This window comes from Dendropsophus ebraccatus, chromosome 1 (genome assembly GCF_027789765.1).
Source record: "Dendropsophus ebraccatus isolate aDenEbr1 chromosome 1, aDenEbr1.pat, whole genome shotgun sequence".
In the NCBI taxonomy this organism is placed as follows: Eukaryota; Metazoa; Chordata; class Amphibia; order Anura; family Hylidae; genus Dendropsophus; species Dendropsophus ebraccatus.
This window is the reverse complement of record NC_091454.1, coordinates 10135615-10155796: the sequence shown is the minus strand read 5'-3', so window position 1 is coordinate 10155796 and position 20182 is coordinate 10135615. Positions and strand designations below refer to the sequence as shown.

Genomic DNA, 20182 nt, shown 5'->3' with positions numbered 1-20182 from the left:
CTGTATTGGTGATTAATCCATACAAACACACGGAAAAAGTAAGCGACGTTTCGACGTCTCAATGACGTCTTTCTCAAGCCAGTGAATACATTTCCAAGCAAACATGTGATTTATATATCCTGTGCAAAGCAATTAATGACGTGTTCATTTCACACACATGATATTCAAATTAGCTAGCGTGAATAAATATATATAAATAATAAGGGAACAACAAGTTCCAAAGTGACAAAGTGAATATATCTTATATAAGAATTCATAATGGTCAACACAATTATATACAAATATACAAAATGAAAAACATATCGGAGCAGTTGTGATTCCCTCATACGTCGTGATCAGCAGCATCAACCAGGAAATGGATACTTGAACCGCACGCCGTAGGTGGAACGCACGGCCATCTTAGATTGCACCACCAGAGATGTAGCGTCCTGTTGCTAGAGTAACCAGTGACGTCAGGGGTAAACATGATTGGAGTGTATAGTAGCTTATAATGTACCGTGAGACCGACCTATTAACACATTCATCCGTTCTCCCGTGTTGTACGGTGGACAGCGCCCACTAAGACAGTATCCACCGTCTCTGATGATCCATTCGTGGGATGTCCGCGGATGTCTGTGGGGGCTCAACGGTATAGGTGATTGTTCAGACCATAGATGTCCCGTGAGTACTAGCCAGGATCCATAATGTCTCGGGGTGTTAATAGATGTTGATGCTGCCGTTTCACTACTTCTGAGTTGTCACTTATTCTGCTCCGAGTGATAGGCTTTCCAATAGTTTAATCTGAAGTAATGAAATAATGAAAATTTGTATTAGTATCATTATAACTCATAACAAATATATCAAAATCAATATTATTGTTCTCTGTTAAAATGTATTCATCATACTAAGATGTGTCAGCAACTGCGCTAATGGACAGAACTGCATAGTTCAAGTAGCATTTCAGGCATGATCTTATATGGCATAATTTATTTAATGTAACAATATTTAGGTAGGATTTTAAACTCCACATTCAATCCATGGGGTTTTAAAGAATTAAGCCGGAATATCCATTCCAATTCTCTACGTTTTAACATAGATATGCGATCACCCCCCCTCCATGGTTGGGGGATGTGATCAATGTACATCAATTTTAAATCGCTCTCTCTATGTCGTGCCTCTATAAAATGTTTGGAGACTGGGAGATCAAGTTTTCCTTTTCGTATGGTGTATCTGTGTTGTGTTATTCTGGTTTTGGCATCATAAGTGGTTTCCCCCACATATATCAGATTACAAGGGCACCATAGGACATAGATAATGTATTCAGTATTGCAATTAATGAATTTGTTGATTCTGTATGTCTTTCCAGTGCCCGGATGTACGAACACCTGTCCTCTCTGGACATATCTGCAGTTGACGCAACTACCACACGGGAAACTGCCCACGGTGCGAGGACCTAAAAAGGTAAGTACAGTGCTGTTTATCTTTACATCGGTCTTAACCACTATATCTCTAATATTCCTAGCTCTCTTATAGGACATCAACGGTCTGTTACTCAGAGTGGAAATATGAGGGTAGCTTTGTTCTATGATGTGCCAATGTTTATTGATGATTTGAGAGATTTGTGGGCTAAGTGAATTATATGTAGATACATAAGGAATCCGTTGTTCACTATGCCTCCGTGTTTGTGTAGTTAATAGTGTGTTTCTATCCATGGGTTTAACTGTCTCAATGTGCTGCTGTATCAAGTTTCTAGGGTATCCCCTTGTTTGAAAATTATGAGCCAGTAACTCCACTGATTGGTCCAATTTGGTATCCTCTGATACAATGCGCTTTGCTCTCAGAAACTGGCTTTTGGGTAGACCACGAATCATCCTAGGAGGATGATTCGACTCATACCTCAACAGTGTGTTCTTATCTGTATTCTTCACAAATAAATCAGTTCCTAGTTTGTTCCCTATTTTGTACACTCGTGTGTCCAAAAAGGAAACCTCAGATGATGAATGTGACATGGTGAATTGTATGTCTCTGTCAATGGTGTTAAGGTATTCCCAAAAATCCATCAGTTGTGATTCAGTGCCATTCCAGATGATGAAGACGTCATCTATGAATCTGAACCATCCCAGCAAATACTGGGCATGGTCAGATCCATAGATGTACGTCTCCTCTAACTGCGCTACAAACAGATTTGCGTAAGTAGGTGCCACCGGACTACCCATCGCGGTACCTCTTTGTTGTAAATAGTACTGTTTGTTAAAGAGAAAAAAATTATTAGTCAGAATCAAATGTAAAAGCTCTAATAAAAAATTTTGACAAGGAGGTGTGAAAGTAGTGTTGTTCAATACATGTCTAATCGCATTAAGGCCTTTCTCAGTGGAGATAGAAGTATATAAACTCGCTATGTCTAAAGAGGCAAGAATGACAGATTCTGAGATTACAATATCTTTGATCTTAAGAATAAAATCTGAAGTATCTCGTACATAAGATTTCATGTTAACTACATGATCCTGTAAAATCTTATCTAGAAAAATGGAAGTTTTGCTTAATACTGAACCCCTACCTGAGACAATTGGTCTCCCTGGGGGATTCCGTAGATCTTTATGAATCTTCGGTAGAAGATACAATCTTGGGGTCTGAGGATATTCGACCCAAAGAAATTGACTTAGTTTTTTGTCAATAATGTTGTCTCTGTGTGCCTCATCAATTTTAATTCTCAGTCTTTGTTTTACAGAATTTGTCGGGTCACCAGTCAACGGTAAGTATGTATTCGTGTCGGATAATTGTCGTTCTGCTTCTGTTATGTATGTTGTCGTATCCATCACCACTATCCCTCCCCCCTTATCAGCGGGTTTTATAGTCAATGTGTCATCTTTTGTCAATTCCTTCAAAGCTAGATCCTCCTCCTTTGTCAAATTTGGTTTCTTTAAAAAACCTTCCGGTGTCTGACTTCTCAATCTGCTAATATCTTGTCTTACTAGAGTCATGTATGTTTCCAGCGCATGTGATGACGTGAGAGGAACAAAATCACTTTTGTTAAATAAATTTAAATCATCTGCAGACAATTCACAGACAACATTCTGGGTTTGTACGGCAGGTGATTTATTCATCATGTCACTCCAAATGTTTAACTTAATACGCCTGAAAAAAAGAAATAAATTTAATTCTACCTCAAACCAGTCAGTAACAGTATCAGGACAATAAGATAATCCTTTACTCAGTACTTTAAGTTGTGAATTAGTAAGTGTTACAGAAGAAATATTTACCACAATGTTGTTATCTGTTAAGTCCATTAAGTTGGTCTGTTGTCTTCCTTCTTCCTCTCTTTCTCTAGAAATCGTCGAGTCACCTGTGTGCGAGATGTTTTCACAGATGTCGACTTTCCTGTATCTACGTCGTCTCTTGCCTCCCCGTCTTGTTGGACGCCTGACTTTGAGGGGAGACGCTTCCGTTGTCCTAAAAAAGCTGCATTTGTAGTAGGTGAGTCTATGTTTTGATTCACACTCGGTCCTCTGTCTCGTCGCGGTTTTCGGTTTGTAAATTGCTGTGTATTCCAACTGTAGATATTACCAGACAAATAATCTTTCTCATCTCTATGCCACTTGCTCTGTTTAATTTCTTCTGTATCCTTACGTAGTTTAGATAAGTATTCATTATGTTTGATTTTATATCTCCCATATTCATCATCAGTCATTAAAGATTTTAATAATGTCTCCAGATCATCAATTCTCATATTCAAAGCATCTAAATCGTTTTGTAAATAATCTAGATTTAACATGATAATGTCCAGTGCATATTCATTGGTAATTTTCTCAAATCTAGTCTTGAAATCAATGTTGGATGTCAATACAGTGGGTTTTAATTGTGTTCTCATCCCACGAGGTATTCTACGTGCTTTGTAATATTCCCCCAGGGTGTCAATATGTAGTTCAAGTCCTATACGTTTTTTAGTGTCCATTTCATAATCCCTTTTAATATTGATTAATGTAGGAGCCTTCAAAAAGCTAGTGTCTCTATGCAGTCTGTCCAAAATTCGCTTTACCTCGACATCAGAGTATCTTGAACCGTGTGTGGAAGTTCTCGATGTAGAGCCATCATTAGAAGGTAGGTTGGTGCCAGCGTTGGGATCCATACGTATCAAAACACAAATACCGCAGCACTCAGTGAAGATTCCTGGCCCGGTGCCGTAGCTCACACCCCGATCCACGGGTGTCTATATAAATATTCAAAAAGTAACCGCAGCACACAGGACTTTGGTGAAAAATAAATCTGTATTGGTGATTAATCCATACAAACACACGGAAAAAGTAAGCGACGTTTCGACGTCTCAATGACGTCTTTCTCAAGCCAGTGAATACATTTCCAAGCAAACATGTGATTTATATATCCTGTGCAAAGCAATTAATGACGTGTTCATTTCACACACATGATATTCAAATTAGCTAGCGTGAATAAATATATATAAATAATAAGGGAACAACAAGTTCCAAAGTGACAAAGTGAATATATCTTATATAAGAATTCATAATGGTCAACACAATTATATACAAATATACAAAATGAAAAACATATCGGAGCAGTTGTGATTCCCTCATACGTCGTGATCAGCAGCATCAACCAGGAAATGGATACTTGAACCGCACGCCGTAGGTGGAACGCACGGCCATCTTAGATTGCACCACCAGAGATGTAGCGTCCTGTTGCTAGAGTAACCAGTGACGTCAGGGGTAAACATGATTGGAGTGTATAGTAGCTTATAATGTACCGTGAGACCGACCTATTAACACATTCATCCGTTCTCCCGTGTTGTACGGTGGACAGCGCCCACTAAGACAGTATCCACCGTCTCTGATGATCCATTCGTGGGATGTCCGCGGATGTCTGTGGGGGCTCAACGGTATAGGTGATTGTTCAGACCATAGATGTCTCGTAAGTACTAGCCAGGATCCATAATGTCTCGGGGTGTTAATAGATGTTGATGCTGCCATTTCACTACTTCTGAGTTGTCACTTATTCTGCTCCGAGTGATAGGCTTTCCAATAGTTTAATCTGAAGTAATGAAATAATGAAAATTTGTATTAGTATCATTATAACTCATAACAAATATATCAAAATCAATATTATTGTTCTCTGTTAAAATGTATTCATCATACTAAGATGTGTCAGCAACTGCGCTAATGGACAGAACTGCATAGTTCAAGTAGCATTTCAGGCATGATCTTATATGGCATAATTTATTTAATGTAACAATATTTAGGTAGGATTTTAAACTCCACATTCAATCCATGGGGTTTTAAAGAATTAAGCCGGAATATCCATTCCAATTCTCTACGTTTTAACATAGATATGCGATCACCCCCCCTCCATGGTTGGGGGATGTGATCAATGTACATCAATTTTAAATCGCTCTCTCTATGTCGTGCCTCTATAAAATGTTTGGAGACTGGGAGATCAAGTTTTCCTTTTCGTATGGTGTATCTGTGTTGTGTTATTCTGGTTTTGGCATCATAAGTGGTTTCCCCCACATATATCAGATTACAAGGGCACCATAGGACATAGATAATGTATTCAGTATTGCAATTAATGAATATGTATTCACTGGAATGTATTCACTGGCTTGAGAAAGACGTCATTGAGACGTCGAAACGTCGCTTACTTTTTCCGTGTGTTTGTATGGATTAATCACCAATACAGATTTATTTTTCACCAAAGTCCTGTGTGCTGCGGTTACTTTTTGAATATTTATATAGACACCCGTGGATCGGGGTGTGAGCTACGGCACCGGGCCAGGAATCTTCACTGAGTGCTGCGGTATTTGTGTTTTGATACGTATGGATCCCAACGCTGGCACCAACCTACCTTCTAATGATGGCTCTACATCGAGAACTTCCACACACGGTTCAAGATACTCTGATGTCGAGGTAAAGCGAATTTTGGACAGACTGCATAGAGACACTAGCTTTTTGAAGGCTCCTACATTAATCAATATTAAAAGGGATTATGAAATGGACACTAAAAAACGTATAGGACTTGAACTACATATTGACACCCTGGGGGAATATTACAAAGCACGTAGAATACCTCGTGGGATGAGAACACAATTAAAACCCACTGTATTGACATCCAACATTGATTTCAAGACTAGATTTGAGAAAATTACCAATGAATATGCACTGGACATTATCATGTTAAATCTAGATTATTTACAAAACGATTTAGATGCTTTGAATATGAGAATTGATGATCTGGAGACATTATTAAAATCTTTAATGACTGATGATGAATATGGGAGATATAAAATCAAACATAATGAATACTTATCTAAACTACGTAAGGATACAGAAGAAATTAAACAGAGCAAGTGGCATAGAGATGAGAAAGATTATTTGTCTGGTAATATCTACAGTTGGAATACACAGCAATTTACAAACCGAAAACCGCGACGAGACAGAGGACCGAGTGTGAATCAAAACATAGACTCACCTACTACAAATGCAGCTTTTTTAGGACAACGGAAGCGTCTCCCCTCAAAGTCAGGCGTCCAACAAGACGGGGAGGCAAGAGACGACGCAGATACAGGAAAGTCGACATCTGTGAAAACATCTCGCACACAGGTGACTCGACGATTTCTAGAGAAAGAGAGGAAGAAGGAAGACAACAGACCAACGTAATGGACTTAACAGATAACAACATTGTGGTAAATATTTCTTCTGTAACACTTACTAATTCACAACTTAAAGTACTGAGTAAAGGATTATCTTATTGTCCTGATACTGTTACTGACTGGTTTGAGGTAGAATTAAATTTATTTCTTTTTTTCAGGCGTATTAAGTTAAACATTTGGAGTGACATGATGAATAAATCACCTGCCGTACAAACCCAGAATGTTGTCTGTGAATTGTCTGCAGATGATTTAAATTTATTTAACAAAAGTGATTTTGTTCCTCTCACGTCATCACATGCGCTGGAAACATACATGACTCTAGTAAGACAAGATATTAGCAGATTGAGAAGTCAGACACCGGAAGGTTTTTTAAAGAAACCAAATTTGACAAAGGAGGAGGATCTAGCTTTGAAGGAATTGACAAAAGATGACACATTGACTATAAAACCCGCTGATAAGGGGGGAGGGATAGTGGTGATGGATACGACAACATACATAACAGAAGCAGAACGACAATTATCCGACACGAATACATACTTACCGTTGACTGGTGACCCGACAAATTCTGTAAAACAAAGACTGAGAATTAAAATTGATGAGGCACACAGAGACAACATTATTGACAAAAAACTAAGTCAATTTCTTTGGGTCGAATATCCTCAGACCCCAAGATTGTATCTTCTACCGAAGATTCATAAAGATCTACGGAATCCCCCAGGGAGACCAATTGTCTCAGGTAGGGGTTCAGTATTAAGCAAAACTTCCATTTTTCTAGATAAGATTTTACAGGATCATGTAGTTAACATGAAATCTTATGTACGAGATACTTCAGATTTTATTCTTAAGATCAAAGATATTGTAATCTCAGAATCTGTCATTCTTGCCTCTTTAGACATAGCGAGTTTATATACTTCTATCTCCACTGAGAAAGGCCTTAATGCGATTAGACATGTATTGAACAACACTACTTTCACACCTCCTTGTCAAAATTTTTTATTAGAGCTTTTACATTTGATTCTGACTAATAATTTTTTTCTCTTTAACAAACAGTACTATTTACAACAAAGAGGTACCGCGATGGGTAGTCCGGTGGCACCTACTTACGCAAATCTGTTTGTAGCGCAGTTAGAGGAGACGTACATCTATGGATCTGACCATGCCCAGTATTTGCTGGGATGGTTCAGATTCATAGATGACGTCTTCATCATCTGGAATGGCACTGAATCACAACTGATGGATTTTTGGGAATACCTTAACACCATTGACAGAGACATACAATTCACCATGTCACATTCATCATCTGAGGTTTCCTTTTTGGACACACGAGTGTACAAAATAGGGAACAAACTAGGAACTGATTTATTTGTGAAGAATACAGATAAGAACACACTGTTGAGGTATGAGTCGAATCATCCTCCTAGGATGATTCGTGGTCTACCCAAAAGCCAGTTTCTGAGAGCAAAGCGCATTGTATCAGAGGATACCAAATTGGACCAATCAGTGGAGTTACTGGCTCATAATTTTCAAACAAGGGGATACCCTAGAAACTTGATACAGCAGCACATTGAGACAGTTAAACCCATGGATAGAAACACACTATTAACTACACAAACACGGAGGCATAGTGAACAACGGATTCCTTATGTATCTACATATAATTCACTTAGCCCACAAATCTCTCAAATCATCAATAAACATTGGCACATCATAGAACAAAGCTACCCTCATATTTCCACTCTGAGTAACAGACCGTTGATGTCCTATAAGAGAGCTAGGAATATTAGAGATATAGTGGTTAAGACCGATGTAAAGATAAACAGCACTGTACTTACCTTTTTAGGTCCTCGCACCGTGGGCAGTTTCCCGTGTGGTAGTTGCGTCAACTGCAGATATGTCCAGAGAGGACAGGTGTTCGTACATCCGGGCACTGGAAAGACATACAGAATCAACAAATTCATTAATTGCAATACTGAATACATTATCTATGTCCTATGGTGCCCTTGTAATCTGATATATGTGGGGGAAACCACTTATGATGCCAAAACCAGAATAACACAACACAGATACACCATACGAAAAGGAAAACTTGATCTCCCAGTCTCCAAACATTTTATAGAGGCACGACATAGAGAGAGCGATTTAAAATTGATGTACATTGATCACATCCCCCAACCATGGAGGGGGGGTGATCGCATATCTATTTTAAAACGTAGAGAATTGGAATGGATATTCCGGCTTAATTCTTTAAAACCCCATGGATTGAATGTGGAGTTTAAAATCCTACCTAAATATTGTTACATTAAATAAATTATGCCATATAAGATCATGCCTGAAATGCTACTTGAACTATGCAGTTCTGTCCATTAGCGCAGTTGCTGACACATCTTAGTATGATGAATACATTTTAACAGAGAACAATAATATTGATTTTGATATATTTGTTATGAGTTATAATGATACTAATACAAATTTTCATTATTTCATTACTTCAGATTAAACTATTGGAAAGCCTATCACTCGGAGCAGAATAAGTGACAACTCAGAAGTAGTGAAACGGCAGCATCAACATCTATTAACACCCCGAGACATTATGGATCCTGGCTAGTACTCACGGGACATCTATGGTCTGAACAATCACCTATACCGTTGAGCCCCCACAGACATCCGCGGACATCCCACGAATGGATCATCAGAGACGGTGGATACTGTCTTAGTGGGCGCTGTCCACCGTACAACACGGGAGAACGGATGAATGTGTTAATAGGTCGGTCTCACGGTACATTATAAGCTACTATACACTCCAATCATGTTTACCCCTGACGTCACTGGTTACTCTAGCAACAGGACGCTACATCTCTGGTGGTGCAATCTAAGATGGCCGTGCGTTCCACCTACGGCGTGCGGTTCAAGTATCCATTTCCTGGTTGATGCTGCTGATCACGACGTATGAGGGAATCACAACTGCTCCGATATGTTTTTCATTTTGTATATTTGTATATAATTGTGTTGACCATTATGAATTCTTATATAAGATATATTCACTTTGTCACTTTGGAACTTGTTGTTCCCTTATTATTTATATATATTTATTCACGCTAGCTAATTTGAATATCATGTGTGTGAAATGAACACGTCATTAATTGCTTTGCACAGGATATATAAATCACATGTTTGCTTGGAAATGTATTCACTGGCTTGAGAAAGACGTCATTGAGACGTCGAAACGTCGCTTACTTTTTCCGTGTGTTTGTATGGATTAATCACCAATACAGATTTATTTTTCACCAAAGTCCTGTGTGCTGCGGTTACTTTTTGAATATTTAGATAGATAGATAGATAGATAGAAGATAGATAGATAGATAGATAGGAGATAGATAGATAGATAGATAGATAGGAGATAGATAGATAGATAGATAGATGGATAGATAGGAGATAGATAGATAGATAGATAGATAGATAGGAGATAGATAGATAGATAGATAGATAGATAGATAGATAGATAGGAGATAGATAGGAGATAGATAGATAGATAGATAGATAGATAGGAGATAGATAGATAGATAGATAGATAGATAGATAGATAGGAGATAGATAGATAGATAGATAGATAGATAGATAGATAGGAGATAGATAGGAGATAGATAGATAGATAGATAGATAGATAGATAGATAGATAGATAGATAGATAGGAGATAGATAGATAGATAGATAGATAGATAGATAGGAGATAGATAGATAGATAGATAGATAGGAGATAGATAGATAGATAGGAGATAGATAGATAGATAGATAGATAGATAGATAGATAGGAGATAGATAGATAATAGATAGATAGATAGATAGATAGATAGATAGATAGATAGATAGATAGATAATAGATTTATGGGAATGGTCGATGTTACGGCCTCCTGTAAATTAGCGGTAGCTCCGGGATTACGATGCGTGTTATGGCGGTGATCTTATGTATTTTATCACGCCGCTGCGTTTTGCCGCGTGACCTTTTCGTGGTTACACATAAAACGGGTGCCATCCATTCCTCCATTGATGGAAGACGCCGGTGACCTTCTAATACGCTAATATTTGCTCATTTGAATACATTTTCACCAATGAATATTTAATGAAGCAGTTAGCAGCAATCAGCGCGGCCGCTGCCAGCCCGGCAAATAACAACTTACACTATCATCGCGCCAAAACAAAGAGCAAAATCGCTGGGTTTCTGGAAGGATCAGAGAGGATTAAATTAAAGGATCATTTTAACTCCCATTGAACATTTCCATCTGGTTGATGGTTTTGTTAAACTAGTGCAAATTAAAATGTTTTATTTCATTTTACAAAATGGAGGATTACTTGTTCACAAAGAGAATAAAGGAGTGTACAAAATGAGAGAAACGTGGCTGCTTTCTTCCTGAAACAGCGCCATCCTGGTCTATGGGCAGGGGCTGGTATTGCAGCTCAGCCCAGGGTGGGTAGGAGAGGCAAGAAGGGAGGGAGGAAGGAAGGAGGGAGGGAGGGAAGGAGGGAAGGAAGGAGAAGAGGGTGAGTGGGAGGGAAGGAAGGAAGGAAGTAGAAGAGGGTGAGTGGGAAGGAAGAAAGGAAGGGAGGAGAAGAAGAGAGTGAGTGGGAAGGAAGGAGTAGAGGGTGAGTGGTAAGAAAGGAAGGAGAAGCAGGTAAGTGGGAAGGAAGGAAGAAAGGAGAAGAGGATGAGTGACAAGTAAGGAGGGAAGAAATAAGGGAAGAAAGGAAGTAGAAGAGGGTGAGTGGGAGGGAAGGAGAAGAGGGTGAATGGTAAGGAAGGAAAGAGAAGCAGGTAAGTGGGAAGGAAGGAAGGAGAAGAGGGTGAGTGGGAAGGAAGGAAGGAAGGAGAAGAGGGTGAGTGGTAAGGAAGGAATGAGAAGCAGGTAAGTGGGAGGGAAGGAAGGAAGGAAAAGAGGGTGAGTGGGAGGGAAGGAAGGAGAAAAGGGTGAGTGAGAAGGAAGGAAGGAGAAGAGGGTGAGTGGGAAGGAAGGAAGGAGAAGCAGGTAGGTGGGAGGGAAAAAAGGAAGGAGAAGAGGGTGAGTGGGAGGGAAGGAAGGAAGTAAAAGAATGTGAGTGGGAAGGAAGGAAAAGAGGGTGAGTAGGAAGGAAGGAAGGAAGGAAGGAAGGAAGGAGAAGCAGGTAAGTGGGAAGGAAGGAAGAAAGGAGAAGAGGGTGAGTGGGAGGGAAGGAAGGAAGTAAAAGAGGGTGAGTGGGAAGGAAGGAAGGAGAAGAGGGTGAGTGAGTGGGAAGGAAGGAAGGATGCAGAAGAGGGTGAGTGGGAAGGAAGGAAGGAAGTAAAAGAGGGTGAGTGGGAAGGAAGGAAGGAGAAGAGGGTGAGTGAGTGGGAAGGAAGGAAGGAAGGAAGTAAAAGAGGGTGAGTGGGAGGGAAGGAAGGAAGTAAAAGAGGGTGAGTGGGAAGGAAGGCAGGAAGGAAGGAGAAGAGGGTGAGTGGGAAGTAAGGAATGAGAAGCAGGTTAAGTGGGAATGAAGAAAGGTAGGAAGGAAGGAAGGAAGGAAGGAAGGAAGGAAGGAAGGAGAAGAGGGTGAGTGGGAGGAAAGGAAGGAAGGAGAAGAGGGTGAGTGGGAAGGAAGGAAGGATAAGAGGGTGAGTGGTAAGGAAGGAGAAGCAGGTAAGTGGGAGGGAAGGAAGGAAGGAAGGAAGTAGAAGAGGGTGAGTGGGAAGGAAGGAAGGAAGTAGAAGAGGGTGAGTGGGAAGGAAGAAAGGAAGGGAGGAGAAGAAGAGAGTGAGTGGGAAGGAAGGAGTAGAGGGTGAGTAGTAAGAAAGGAAGGAGAAGCAGGTAAGTGGGAAGGAAGGAAGAAAGGAGAAGAGGATGAGTGACAAGTAAGGAGGGAAGAAATAAGGGAAGAAAGGAAGTAGAAGAGGGTGAGTGGGAGGGAAGGAGAAGAGGGTGAATGGTAAGGAAGGAAAGAGAAGCAGGTAAGTGGGAAGGAAGGAAGGAGAAGAGGGTGAGTGGGAAGGAAGGAAGGAGAAAAGGGTGAGTGAGAAGGAAGGAAGGAGAAGAGGGTGAGTGGTAAGGAAGGAATGAGAAGCAGGTAAGTGGGAGGGAAGGAAGGAAGGAAAAGAGGGTGAGTGGGAGGGAAGGAAGGAGAAAAGGGTGAGTGAGAAGGAAGGAAGGAGAAGAGGGTGAGTGGGAAGGAAGGAAGGAAGGAGAAGCAGGTAGGTGGGAGGGAAAAAAGGAAGGAGAAGAGGGTGAGTGGGAGGGAAGGAAGGAAGTAAAAGAATGTGAGTGGGAAGGAAGGAGAAGAGGGTGAGTAGGAAGGAAGGAAGGAAGGAAGGAAGGAAGGAAGGAAGGAAGGAGAAGAGGGTGAGTGGGAGGGAAGGAAGGAAGTAAAAGAGGGTGAGTGGGAAGGAAGGAAGGAGAAGAGGGTGAGTGAGTGGGAAGGAAGGAAGGATGCAGAAGAGGGTGAGTGGGAAGGAAGGAAGGAAGTAAAAGAGGGTGAGTGGGAGGGAAGGAAGGAAGTAAAAGAGGGTGAGTGGGAAGGAAGGCAGGAAGGAAGGAGAAGAGGGTGAGTGGGAAGTAAGGAATGAGAAGCAGGTTAAGTGGGAATGAAGAAAGGAAGGAAGGAAGGAAGGAGAAGAGGGTGAGTGGGAGGAAAGGAAGGAAGGAAGGAGAAGAGGGTGAGTGGGAAGGAAGGCAGGAAGGATAAGAGGGTGAGTGGTAAGGAAGGAGAAGCAGGTAAGTGGGAGGGAAGGAAGGAAGGAAGGAAGTAGAAGAGGGTGAGTGGGAAGGAAGGAAGGGAGGAGAAGAAGAGAGTGAGTGGGAAGGAAGGAGTAGAGGGTGAGTGGTAAGAAAGGAAGGAGAAGCAGGTAAGTGGGAAGGAAGGAAGAAAGGAGAAGAGGATGAGTGACAAGTAAGGAGGGAAGAAATAAGGGAAGAAAGGAAGTAGAAGAGGGTGAGTGGGAGGGAAGGAGAAGAGGGTGAATGGTAAGGAAGGAAAGAGAAGCAGGTAAGTGGGAAGGAAGGAAGGAGAAGAGGGTGAGTGGGAAGGAAGGAAGGAAGGAGAAGAGGGTGAGTGGTAAGGAAGGAATGAGAAGCAGGTAAGTGGGAGGGAAGGAAGGAAGGAAAAGAGGGTGAGTGGGAGGGAAGGAAGGAGAAAAGGGTGAGTGAGAAGGAAGGAAGGAGAAGAGGGTGAGTGGGAAGGAAGGAAGGAGAAGCAGGTAGGTGGGAGGGAAAAAAGGAAGGAGAAGAGGGTGAGTGGGAGGGAAGGAAGGAAGTAAAAGAATGTGAGTGGGAAGGAAGGAGAAGAGGGTGAGTAGGAAGGAAGGAAGGAAGGAAGGAGAAGCAGGTAAGTGGGAAGGAAGGAAGAAAGGAGAAGAGGGTGAGTGGGAGGGAAGGAAGGAAGTAAAAGAGGGTGAGTGGGAAGGAAGGAAGGAGAAGAGGGTGAGTGGGAAGGAAGGAAGGAAGTAAAAGAGGGTGAGTGGGAGGGAAGGAAGGAGGTAAAGGGGGTGAGTGGGAAGGAAGGCAGGAAGGAAGGAGAAGAGGGTGAGTGGGAAGTAAGGAATGAGAAGCAGGTTAAGTGGGAATGAAGAAAGGAAGGAAGGAAGGAAGGAAGGAAGGAGAAGAGGGTGAGTGGGAGGGAAGGAAGGAAGGAAGGAAGGAAGGAAGGAGAAGAGGGTGAGTGGGAAGGAAGGCAGGAAGGATAAGAGGGTGAGTGGTAAGGAAGGAGAAGCAGGTAAGTGGGAGGGAAGGAAGGAGAAGAGGGTGAGTGGGAAGGAAGGAAGGAAGGAAGGAAGGAAGGAGAAGAGGGTGAGTGGGAAGGAAGGCATGAAGGAGAAGAGGGTGAGTGGTGATGAAGGAAGGAGAAGCAGGTAAGTGTGAAGGAAGGAAGGAGAAGAGTGTGAGTGGGAAGGAAGGAAGGAAGAAAGGAAGGAAGGAGAAGAGGGTGAGTGGCAAGGAAGGAAAGAGAAGAGGGTAAGTGGGAAGGAAGGAAAGAGAAGAGGGTCAGTGGGAAGGAAGGAGAGAAGGATAAGTGAGAAGGAAGGAGAAGAAACAAGAAGGAAGGAAGGAAGGAAGAGAGGGTAAGTGGGAAGGAAGGAGAAGAGCAAGAGGGAGAAGGAAGGAGTAGAGGACAAGTGGGAAGGAAGGAGTAGAGGGCGAGTGGGAAGGAAGGAAGGAGAAGCAGGTAGGTGGGAGGGAAAAAAGGAAGGAGAAGAGGGTGAGTGGGAGGGAAGGAAGTAAAAGAATGTGAGTGGGAAGGAAGGAGAAGAGGGTGAGTAGGAAGGAAGGAAGGAACGAGAAGCAGGTAAGTGGGAAGGAAGGAAGAAAGGAGAAGAGGGTGAGTGGGAAGGAAGGAAGGAGAAGAGGGTGAGTGAGTGGGAAGGAAGGAAGTAAAAGAGGGTGAGTGGGAGGGAAGGAAGGAAGTAAAAGAGGGTGAGTGGGAAGGAAGGCAGGAAGGAAGGAGAAGAGGGTGAGTGGGAAGTAAGGAATGAGAAGCAGGTTAAGTGGGAATGAAGAAAGGAAGGAAGGAAGGAAGGAAGGAGAAGAGGGTGAGTGGGAGGGAAGGAAGGAAGGAAGGAAGGAGAAGAGGGTGAGTGGGAAGGAAGGCAGGAAGGATAAGAGGGTGAGTGGTAAGGAAGGAGAAGCAGGTAAGTGGGAGGGAAGGAAGGAGAAGAGGGTGAGTGGGAAGGAAGGAAGGAAGGAAGGAGAAGAGGGTGAGTGGGAAGGAAGGAAGGAAGAAAGGAAGGAAGGAGAAGAGGGTGAGTGGCAAGGAAGGAAAGAGAAGAGGGTAAGTGGGAAGGAAGGAAAGAGAAGAGGGTCAGTGGGAAGGAAGGAGAAGAGGATAAGTGAGAAGGAAGGAGAAGAAACAAGAAGGAAGGAAGGAAGAGAGGGTAAGTGGGAAGGAAGGAGAAGAGCAAGAGGGAGAAGGAAGGAGTAGAGGACAAGTGGGAAGGAAGGAGTAGAGGGCGAGTGGGAAGGAGGGAAGGAGAAGTGGGTGAATAGGAAGGAAGGTGTAAGGAAGGAGTAAAAGGTGAATATGATGAAGGAAGAAGGTAGGGGATATAAGGAAAGAACTGAGAATGCTTAGGGGTGATGAAGGTGAAAAGGGGACTAGAAACAGGGTGTAAACAAAGCAGGTGCAGGGTGAGGAGAAAGGAAGCCATCAAAGGGAGGTGGTTATGAAGAAAAAGAATGGAGGGTGTCAAGGAGAAAGGAATAGAGGGTGGTAGGATGAAGGGAGGAGTGGAGAATGGTTGGGGGTTATGAAGGTTAGAAGGAAGAAAGAGTAGAGAGTGGAGGAAGAATGGAAGGAAAGAGGAGGATAGAAGAAAGGAAGGAACGATGATTGGATTTGAAGCAGTATGGATATATAGCTGCAGGTGGAAGGTAAGATGAAATAAAAACATCAATGGGGTGGAAGAAAGGAATGGAGGGTGCGGAGGAAGAAAGGAAGGAGGAAAGAAAAAGAGGGTAGGATAAAGGAGCTGAGAATGGTTAGGGTTGATGAAAGTGAGAAAAAAGAAAGAGATGAAGATGATGAAGAGATAGAAGGTAGGAAGGAAGGAAGGAGGGATAGAAGGGGGGAGGAATAGAAGGAAGAAGGAAGGAGTGGAGAATGGTTTCAGGTGATGAATTGAAAAAGAAATAAAAAATAGAGGGAGGGGGAAGAACGGAAGGAAGATGAGGTGAGGTGAACGGAAAACATCGGTTGGGGTGGTTACAAAGATGAAAGGAATGGAGGATGTCGAGGAAGAAAGACGTTAAGAAAGCAAGTAAGAAGGAAGAAGAGAGGAAAGGTGGGTAGGATAAAGGAAGAAAAGAAAGAAGGAAAGAAGCTCTGCCACTATGGTTTCTGCTGTAATTGAAGCTATGATGCGGGTGTGAACAGAGCCGGACATCATTAGAGAGGATATATCTGTCTGTACATAACGATGGCGGCCTGGCAGTGCAGCAGTGCTCCCTCTCCTCTCTTTTCCTATTACGTCCTCCTATGCTCTTCTAGCTTTATGCTTTTACTAGACTGTTTTGCACTTCTAAATGCCTGCAGCACAAGTAATGTGTAATCCTCCGAGTCCCTGTCCTTTATGTTATGCGCTTATTGTAATGAAATTCACAGCAAACAAACAAAATCTCCCTGGATCTCCTCCAAAGAGGCTTTCAGAGGCCACGTAAAGAGCGAGCGTGGAGAAGGCGCCGCCGCCGCTGCCGCATCATTAGCACATCACTAATAAGGATTTCTCAAATGGAAAAACTTTTTTCTTTATTTTACCTTTTTTTTTTCTGTAACTTTTTTGTCATTGTCTAATTTGAGATTTTATGATTAATATTTCGCCAGGCTTCGGCCTTTTACTGAAAAGAAATTACGCAGCGGTGAGGTGATTAGCGGAGCGGCCGCCCGCCGGAGGAGCTGGCCTAGTTAATTAGCAGGAATATCTCTTTTTTTTCTTCTCGCTATTATGTCACTTTGTATGGAGCAGTGGCGGTCAGGGACACGTCTATAGAAAGGGAATGATGCGGGGTCAGGGCGGGGAGCAGAAGGTTCCATTAATGGGAATAATCTTTCATGGCATAGCGCTAAATATTCTCATCATATGCGAGGACATAACGGCCATAATAAAGTTACAGAGTGCTGACTGATATAGGATAATGATATAAAAGACTTCTTAAAGGGCTTGTCCAGGTCTGACATATATAATGTGTCAATTGTGCTGGGTCTACTTTAATTAGCCGTTGTCATTGAAAGAAGTGATTACTATTATATTTCAATACCTATAATCCACTATATGTATCAGTGACTTTCTACTCGGGTTCTCTAAGGTGCTATGATATCAGCATGGTGTACCCCATAGTCTTTACAAGAGCAAGAACTTCTGTCTATTTCTGGACTCTCTGCCCCCTATAAGTAGTTAGGTATTACTGGACTCTGCCCCCTGTAAGTAGTTACGTATCACTAGACTCTCTGACCCCTATAAGTAATTACGTATCACTAGACTCTCTGACCCCTATAAGTAGTTACGTATCACTAGACACTCTGCCGCCTATAAGTAGTTAGGCATTACTAGACTCTCTGACCCCTATAAGTAGTCAGGCACAACTGGACTCTCTTTCCCTTATATGTAGTTAGGCACCACTGTACTCTTTGCCCCTATAGGTAGTTAGGTACCACTAAAATCTCTTCCCCTTATAAGTAGTTAGTCACCACTGTACTCTTTGCCCCCTATAAGTAGTTAGGCATTACTAGACAATCTGCCCCCTATAAGTAGTTAGGTATCACTGAACTCTCTTCCTCTTATAAGTAGTTAGGCATCACTGTACTATTTGCCCCCTATAAGTAGTTAGGCATTACTAGACTATCTGCCCCCTATAAGTAGTTAGGTATCACTGAACTCTCTAACCCTTATAAGTAGTTAGGCACCGCTGGACTCTCTGCCTCTATAAGTAGTTTGGCATCACTGGACTCCTATAATCTAATATAATATATATCTTCCCCCTATAAGTAGTTAGGTATCACTGGACTCACTGCCCCCTATGAATAGTAAGGCATTACTGGACTCTCTTCCCCCTATAAGTGTTAGGCATCACTAGACTCTCTGCCCCATAAGTAGTTTGGCACCACTGGTCTCTCTGCCCCTATAAGTAGTTTGGCATCACTGGACTCTCTTCCCCCTATACGTAGTTAGGTATCACTGGACTCTCTTCCCCCTATAAGTAGTTAGGCAACACTCCTTGCTGTACATTAAAAGGGCCAAATAGGGGCCTGCAAAACAAACCCATATGACTACAACTACAAAATAAAAATGTTATAGCTCTCGGAAACAATGACTATTATTCTCTTTGCAATGGTTAGAAATGGGAGCCTCTAGAGGGGAAAACTGGTGACAAATATAATGTGCAAAGTATGCTATAGAGATATAGACAATCCAGATCCTTTTTTTTAATATGTGAGTCCAGTGTCTATGCTCCATCCAGGCACAACTGAAAGTTAGAGATTATACCTGCAGAAGGGAAAAACTGGTGAAAAATATCATATACAAGGTTTGCTATAGAGATTTAGAGGAGGGGATCCTCCTCTGTATGTGTGTCCAGTGTATGAGAGACATCATAGAGTCTATGCTCCATCTAGTTGTGCTATAGAGCTTTCTAGGAGTGGGATATTCTTCTGTGTGTGTCTTTTGTATGGGAGACATTATAGAGTCTATGTTTCATTCTTTAGTTTGGGAACAACAAAAATTAAGAGATTGAGCCTGAAAAAGGGAAAAACTGGAGAAAAATATTGTATACGATGTGGGTTATGGAGATTTAGAGGAGTGGGATCTTATTCTGTGTGCTTCCATCGTAGAGTCTACGCTCCATCGAAATGTAAAGCTTTTGAAGCCGCAGAGGGGAAAACCGGTGAAAAAGTTGTAAAATGGTCAAAAATAGCGCAGTACGACATGCATGAGAGTTTTGTTCTGAAAAGTTACCGAGCTGTCAGGTCATTGCAAAGTTTGACTTGCACCATTGGTAGATTAAAAGAGATCTGTAGTGTAGACACACGACCTTGTAGTCACCTTGAAGAAGGTGCTCATTGTGTCCTGGCTTCCCCGGACTAATGAACCTATAGAGCTGTGATGTTGTGGGCAAATGGCCGACAGTCTGGTGTTTCCATTAGACCTTGCGGCGTTTGATCCTGGAATCTTTTAATGACTGGAATGAGCCTCTTATTAAGTGGGTTCTGCAGCTTTTAAATGATTTAAAGTTTCACAGATGATTTTTCTTCCTATTAAGTGTAACAAGCCGAGAGAATTAAACTCACTCCGAGCCCGAGCTCATTACGTTTCCCAGAGTGAGTTCATTATGGCCCTGGCACCATGGTTATTCCAACCGCACACCATCTTCCCCTCGCTCCGGCTCGGTATAGCGGGCACGAAATGTGTTTAGCGAAGATTATTGTTGAAAGGGCAGACGCTGGCGGAGAATGATCATTCCCGTAATGTGCAGCCATTCTTCCGGGACAGTGACCCAAGATGCTCCGCTCCTTTATAATAAGGTTTATATGCGACTCGAAAAGAAAAGTAAATTTTTCTCTAAGCCATTAGCCGAAAATCGTCAACAATCGTGAACTTCAGAGATGAGACACAAGGGCATAGGGAAAGGTGAGAAGCAATCTTCTTATTGGGAAGGAAACTATAAGAAACTTTCCTCCTAATATAATTCAGAGGGGAGCAGGAGGCGCGGGGTTGTTAACCTCGATGGGTTTGTGATGGTAAGTGAAGGGGCTTGATGGTGTCTGCCAATGCTAAATCAATGAAAGCTTTACTAGCAAAAGAGGCACTTAGGCTTGATGGTTACAAGAACATGTACAGGGTGGTTACTGTGTCCTAAAATCCAGGGCAATGGGCGTTGTTGAGTAATAAGGGAACAGGAAGGCCAGGTCTTGGCACCAAGCCTGATGGACGAGACACACGGACTTGATAAATTCAAGAAGTTTGGTTCGACAGGTTCGCCAAACTTAGAGGCAAAGTTCAAGTTCATTTGAACCGAAACTTAAACGGACTGCACTAAAATAGCTAAACAATTGCAGGCGTTT

General features: G+C 42.2%; 2 long non-coding RNA genes across 2 annotated transcripts in view; both read right to left on the bottom strand.

The window, feature by feature from the left end:
- LOC138771891 (uncharacterized) overlaps nucleotides 1–20182 on the bottom strand; it is an 82350-nt gene that overhangs the window by 10978 nt on the left and 51190 nt on the right. The window lies entirely within an intron of this gene.
- Nucleotides 6343–8653, bottom strand: LOC138771887 (uncharacterized). Its single transcript, XR_011359684.1, has 3 exons — nucleotides 8470–8653; nucleotides 7179–7202; nucleotides 6343–6602 (listed from the first exon to the last, which is right to left on the bottom strand). It is a non-coding gene; the product is annotated as an uncharacterized lncRNA (long non-coding RNA).